The sequence below is a fragment of the Cebus imitator genome, unplaced genomic scaffold (genome assembly GCF_001604975.1).
Source record: "Cebus imitator isolate Cc_AM_T3 unplaced genomic scaffold, Cebus_imitator-1.0 Scaffold120, whole genome shotgun sequence".
NCBI lineage: Eukaryota > Metazoa > Chordata > Mammalia > Primates > Cebidae > Cebus > Cebus imitator.
In genome coordinates, this window is record NW_016107435.1 from 1,953,157 (window position 1) to 1,960,224 (window position 7,068).

The 7,068-nt window shown below is 37.1% G+C and overlaps 1 long non-coding RNA gene across 1 annotated transcript; it reads left to right on the plus strand.

Moving 5' to 3' along the window:
• The first annotated feature begins 4,699 nt into the window (after positions 1 to 4,699).
• Positions 4,700 to 6,460, plus strand: LOC108311999. Its single transcript, XR_001828435.1, has 3 exons — positions 4,700 to 4,719; positions 5,412 to 5,420; positions 6,444 to 6,460. It is a non-coding gene; the product is annotated as an uncharacterized LOC108311999 (long non-coding RNA).
• The last annotated feature ends 608 nt before the right edge of the window (positions 6,461 to 7,068 follow it).

A 7,068-nucleotide genomic window follows, 5' to 3' on the forward strand; every position in this document is an offset into this window, starting at 1 on the left:
TTTCTAAAATTACAAATATTTAGAAAGTTTTAGTCCTCTTTTTGTTATTGGTTTCTAGTTTAATTACATTGTAGGCAAAGCACACAGTACGTATGATTTCAACCCTTTGGAACTGGTTAACACTTGCATTACATGTTTGGGAGTATTGTGTATTTTAAAGTTTTTGGGTGAAGTTTTCTACATATGCTCATGAAAGTCGAGTTTGTTAGCCATGTTGTATAAAAAATCTATTCATGCTTATTTTTTGTGCATTGGTTTTATTAACCAGTAGAAGACAGGCATTGAAATTTCCCGTTATGATTACAGGTTTCACTATTGCTTCTTGTAGTTCATCTTTATTTATATTGATTTTATTTTATTATATGATTGTACATGTAGACTTTTATAATTCCAGATGAATTAAACCTTCATTATGATTGCACATTCAGAATTTTAAAATTTCAAATGAATGATTGTCATTATGAAGTGCTCTTTTTAATTCTCATGTGTCTTAATGACTAGCTTGTATGACATTGGTATAGCTACACCATCTTTCTTTTTTGTTTTTGTTGTTAGAATTTTCACTCTTTTCCTTTCAAGCCTTCTGTTTTCTTGTTTAATATTGCTACACATACGTAAATAGCATATAGTTGTTTTTGAAAAATCCAGTTTGACAATACAATATGTATTTTGTAAATGCTTTAACATAATTGCTGATATTTTAGGTTTATATCTATTGTCTTATTGTATTTGTTTTTCCCATATGTACCTGATTCATTTTTTGCTTTTTTTTTTTTTTTTTTAACAGTTGAATTTTTTTTTTTTTTTTTTTTTTTTTCTCCATTGTTTGGAAATTTTTCCTATTTTATCATCCTTGCAGTGATTGCTTTAGGGATTACAACATGCCCCTTGACTTAACAAAGCTTAATATTAATTGCTAAAAGTTGACAAATGGGAACTAATTAAACTAAAAAGCTTCTGTACAGCAAAAGAAACTGTCAACCTAAGGAATGAGAGAAAATATTTGCAAGCTATGCTTCTGACAAACCTCCAATATCCAGAATCCATAAAAAACTTACATTTACAAGCAAAAACCAAAAAGCCGCATTAAAAAGTGGGCACACGACATAAGCAGACACTTTTCAAAAGAAGAAATATATGCAGCCAACAGGCATATTAAAAAAAGTTCAACATCACTGATCATTAGAGAACTGCAAATCAAAACCACAGTGATGGGTAGAAGGGGTGTCAGGTGCCGTGCCCGGCCACAAAAGTGGCAAGAAGAAACTTCTGAAACAGCCCAAGAAGCAGGCCAAGGAGATGAACGAAAAAGATAAGGTTTTTAAGCAGAAACAAAAAGAGGAGCAGAAGAAACTTGAGGAGCTAGAAGGGAAGGCCACAGGGAAGGGGCCCCTGGCCAGAGGCGAAATTAAGAAACTGGCAAAAAATAAGCTATTCCTTGCTCCTGAAGAGATGATGACCCATGATTTCCTTTGTATTTAAACATCTGTATTCCTTGCCGTAACATCTTTTGCCACCTATAGCTGGAATGAAGTGTTGTCTCGGAACTGTTGTACACTTAAGAATAAACTTTTGTAAAAAAAAAAAAAATCACAATGATATACTATCTGACACCAGTCAGAATGATTATTATTAAAAAATTAAATAACATGCTGGTGAGCCTGTGGAGAAAAGGAAACACTTATACACTGCTGCTAGGTGTGTAAATTAGTTCAGCCACTGTGGAAAACAGTGTGATGCTTCCTCAAAGACCTAAAAACAGCATTTTCACTGACCCAGCAATCCCATTATTGGGTATATACCCAAAGTAATATAAATTTTTCTACCATAAAAACACATGCATATGTATGTTCATTGCAGCACTATTCAAAATAGCAAAGACATGAAATTAACCTAAATGCCCATCAATGGTAGACCAGCTTTTAAAAAGGTATATCTGGTACATATACACCCCGGATTACTATGTAGCCATAAAAAGAACTAGATCACGTCCTCTGCAGCAACATGGATGGAACTAGAGACTGTTCTCCTTAGCAAACTAACGCAGGAACAGAAAACCACATACCATATGTTCTCACTTATAAGTGGGAACCAAATGATGAGAACACATGGACACATAGAGGGGAGCAACACACACTGGGGTCTACTTGAGGGTGGGGGTGGGAGAATAAAAGGGGATCCGGAAAAATACCTATAGGGTACTATGTTTATTACCTGGGTGATGAAATAATCTATGCACCAAACCCCTGCGACATGAGTTTACCTATCTAACAAACCTGCACATATATCACTATGAACCTAAGACTTTTAAAGATCCTGAAAAAATTGCTACTTTTAATCCATTTATTCCCCCAATTTGTATGCTATTGTCTTGTATTTTACACACACACACACACACACACACAAACACACACACATTTTCAGGCCACACAAGACAGCATTATTATTTTGTGGTTGCAGCTCTTTCTATGTTGTCTTCCAAAAAAGTTAAAATTCTTCTTAAAATAATACATGCTAGTTCTCAAAATAAATATACTTTTACTCTGTACTTGAAGAACACAGAATGCTATAAACAGAGGATTCGAAACAGTGTATTAATAAAAGTCTATATGTATGTGATTTCACAAGTAAACAATCAGACCTGTCCCTGAAAACATTATAACTGTAAGATAGCACCGTTTTTCCTTCTGATGTCTGCCTAAGCCCACCTTCGTGAGTCCATTCACTGAACAGCTTTATGTCAACTTTGACTTCCTCCAGTTACCTCTGATACTAATGACAAAGTCTTTCTTTCACTTTTATCAAAATAAAATTCATTTTATTGTATGAAATAACCATTTGTTTAAGATATATCAGTGTGGGTGAGGCGGGAAAGTATAGATTTTGTAGATGAATAAGTCTTGGTCATAGCTTTATTAGCTTTTGACTCAAGTTTAAGTAAAAAAAGTTGATTTTATAAACTTTTATTAAATTGGGAAATGGGCACATGGCACTTGATTTTACGTATCTTTATTTTTGTATATTTTTGAACTTTTCTTTAATATAAAGAATCATGTATTTTTTTCAGTGTTTTAGCTTTTTAAAATGAAATTTAATTTTTTAATTGATATATAATAGATATACCTACTTATAAAAAAAAAATCAGGCCGGGCACAGTGGCTCACACTTGTAATCCCAGCACTTTGAGAGGCCGAGGCAGGTAGGTCACCTGAGGTCAGGAGTTTGAGACCAGTCTGGTCAACATGGTGAAACCCTGTCTCTACTAAAAATACAAAAATTAGCTGAGCATGGTGCACACCTGTAATTTCAGCTACGCAGGAGGCCAAGGCAGGGGAATCGCTTGAACCCAGGAGGCGGAGGTCGCAGTGAGCCCAGACTGCACCACTGCACTCCCTGCACTCCAGCTTGGGTGACAGAGACTCCATCTCCAAAAAAAGAAAGAAAGAAAGAAAGAAAAAAACCCATATATGTTTGTCTATCACATCTGCAGAGAAGTTGTTTCTTATTTAGATATGTCAGTAAGAAATATTTACAACAACAAATAAAATGCATTATTCATTCATCAAAATTGTCAGAGAATTTGCTACAGTTTTTTTGCTTGGGTAGAATTAGGGGTTCCTTGAGGATTTCAAGCTTGAAAACAAATGCTTTATGGCAGCAATTGTATTCACTTTATTATTTTTTCCAACTTTTCCCTCCCCTCCTCTCATAATAACATTTATTGATCAGGCACTGTGCTAGCTACTTTATGTTGGTAATCTGCTTCAATCATTCCTGCAAGGTAGCTGGTATCAGCAACACTCTCTCTGGGGGAGGCTTATCAAATAACAGTGTAGTTTGAAAAAGCATGTGTAATGACATATAATGGGCAAAACTCAGTAATGCTATAAAACAAGCAACATAGAGTTGACCAAATCTTCATTGCCAGCAGGAATATACTAAAGACATGTTTTCTACCAGAGACATTAGCATCTCAAGGAAAGGGGGAAGTGATTATTTGAAAAGTTGATCGGTTTTTATAGGTAGAAGGCTTTTGTTTATTTGCTTTTCCATGTGGTTGTTTCTTGCCTTTTCTCTCTGAATTCCCTTGCAGTACAGGCTGGTTACACTGAGTGCCCGCCGCACCATGACTGTGAAGCTTAGAAACAACTTCATGGAGTTCTCTGGTTGTTGATTAGGAGGACCTTTCATTTATGTAGTTACTGAAATTTTATTATTATTACTGTTATTATTATTTTGTGACAAGAGTCTCACTCTGCTGCCCAGGCCGGAGTGTAAAGACATGATCTTGGCTCACTACAACCTCCACCTCCCAGGTTCAAGCTATTCTCTTGCCTCAGCCTCCAGAGTAGCTGGGATTACAGGCACGTGTGACCATGCCTGGCTAATTTTGTATTTTTAGTAGAGACAGGTTTTCACCATGTTGGCCAGGCTGGTCTCGAACTCCTGACCTCAAGTGATCCTCCTGCCTTGGCCTCCCAAAGTGCTGAGATTATAGGTGTGAGCCACCATGCTCAGCCTGCTATTGACATTTTATATTCTAATATATGTGTTTTAATTTAATTCAGCTCTTATGAAAACCTGATGAGTGAGATGATCTTAATCCCATAATACATATAAAGAAATGGAGATGTAAGAGGTAACTTGCCCATAATTATTATCCAGGCTATTGTTGTAAGTTTAATTAAGTGCCTCAGAACTTTTTCTGTTCACTTTTATGTAAAAGTGCGTGTCCTTGGGCTGTATGTATCATGCAGAGTGTAATTTCAGAGGAGTAGGTGTTCTGGGCATCTTTGGACACACCCTAGCATATTAAAATGTGGCCCCACACCGTGTGACATCATTCTAGTGATCATCTTTGAATTGGATAAGAAGAACATTTCCTTTTTACCCTACATGCATTTATTTTCACGTTTCTTGGCCCAGGCATAAAACTTTACTGAGGACTGACTCTGAAAACTGATTTAATACTTCTCTCAGCTGCTTTCCTGTTTCAGCTATAGACTCAGAAGCCATGAGCAGCTGCTCTCCAGGATCTGGTGCTGATACACACTACTGAAATGGTGTATGGAGCACTGATGCAGGAGGCCAGGTTTATGCCTTCTGTCTTGGACAAAGAAAGCAAGCTGCCCGTATATTCAGTTGTCATACTTTAAGAATCAAAAACAAGTAAGTAAATATATAGACCTGTAATAAACAGGGCCAGGCACGGTGGCTCATGCCTGTAATCCCAGCACTTTGGGAGGCCGAGGTGGGCAGATCACCTGAGATCAAGAGTTTGAGACCAGCCTGGTCAACACAGTGAAACCCCATCTCTATTAAAAATACAAAAATTAGCTGGGTGTGGTGCTGCACGCCTGTAATCCCAGCTACTTGGGAGGCTGAGGCAGGAGAATCTCTTGAACTGGGAGCCAGCGTTTGTGGTGAGCCAAGACCGCACCACTGGATTCCAGACAGGTAACAGAGCAAGACTGTCTCAAAAAAAAAAAAAAGAGATAGACAATAATTAGATAATAAATATACTGATACCCTGTATAATAATATATAATTTTAAACTATGGATCAAATATTAAAGGCTTCCATATTCATACAATATCCTGAATTAAGATCAGGCTCAAGTGAGCATCTCTGACCTGCACATAATTAAATGCTGAGTGAATTGAATATGTCTACAGAATGAGAAGAACACAACAAAATACTAGGTTTTGTTGAATGCCTTTGATTTTCAATTAGCAGTGTTTTAGTTTAACAAAATCTCAGAATTTTTTAATAAAAACTTTTATATATAAAAGCATGTTTCTAGCTGGGTGCAGTGGCTCACGCCTGTAATCCCAGCACTTTGGGAGGCCGAGGTGGGCGGATCATGAGGTCAGGAGATCGAGACCATCATGGGTAACATGGTGAGGCAATCTTCCTGCCTCATCTTCCCAATGAGGGAAGGGAGGCAGAGGTTGCAGAGCTCTACTGAAAATACAAAAAAAAAAAAAAAAAAAAAAAAAATGAGCCGAGTGTGCGGACATGCCTGTAATCCCAGGTACTCAGGAGGCTGAGGAAGGAGAATGGCTTGAACTTGGGAGGTGGAGTTTGCAGTGAGCCGAGATTGCACGCCTGCAATCCAGTCTGGGTGACAGAGCAAGACTCCATCTCAAAAAAAAAAAAAAAAATGTTTCTTTTTTTTTTAGATTTTTCATTTCATAAGAGAAAATTTCATTCTTAAGATTTTCCAGATGTTAAGATCGAATGAATTAGAAATGCCTTTTTTTGTTGTTGTTGTTGAGACAGGGTCTCACTCTGTCACCCAGGTTGGAGTACAGTGGTGTGATCACAACTTACTGCAGCCTTGACCTCCCAGGATCAAGCAATCCTCCACCTAGCCTCTCAAGTACCTGGCACCACAGGTGTGTGCTACCACACATGGCTAATTTTTAAAAATTTTTTTGTAGAGACAGGCTTTCCCTATGTTGCCCATGCTGGTCTCAAACTCCTCAGCTCAAGTCATCCTCACACCTTGAACTCCTAAAGTGCCGGGATTATAGGCATGAGCTATCACATCCAGCTTGAATTAGAAACTCTTATACAAGTTAACAAGAAGCCCTGGAAATTAAATATTAGACAGAAAAATTCTAGTTGGGGTGAATTATCTTCCTTTACCTAAAGATATTATTTAGACAGTTGGTTATTAGTCCCAGTGATTCCACAGATCCTGTTTTTCAGGAAATTAGGAGTTTTAGCAGCCAACTGTCCTGAGCCTAGATTTGAGGTAGAAAACTCACTACTTAACTTTGTAATTATCTGATGCTATTTCTCCCCAAGACAATGCAGAGTGCAAATACATCTATATCCTCAAAGTAGTAATAAAAATGGTTCGGGCAGCTCAGTGAAAGAGTTGTAAATTCTAAGTTGTAAATTCTAAGTTGTAAATTCTAAGTTAGAAAATTCTAAGTTAGAAAATTCTAAATTTTCTAACAATAAAGATAAGGAAATAAATTATCGTGATTCGGGAGTAACATTTGAAGAATAACAGATTTTTGTTCTGGGCAGGGCAGATACATTCACCATTTGCATTGG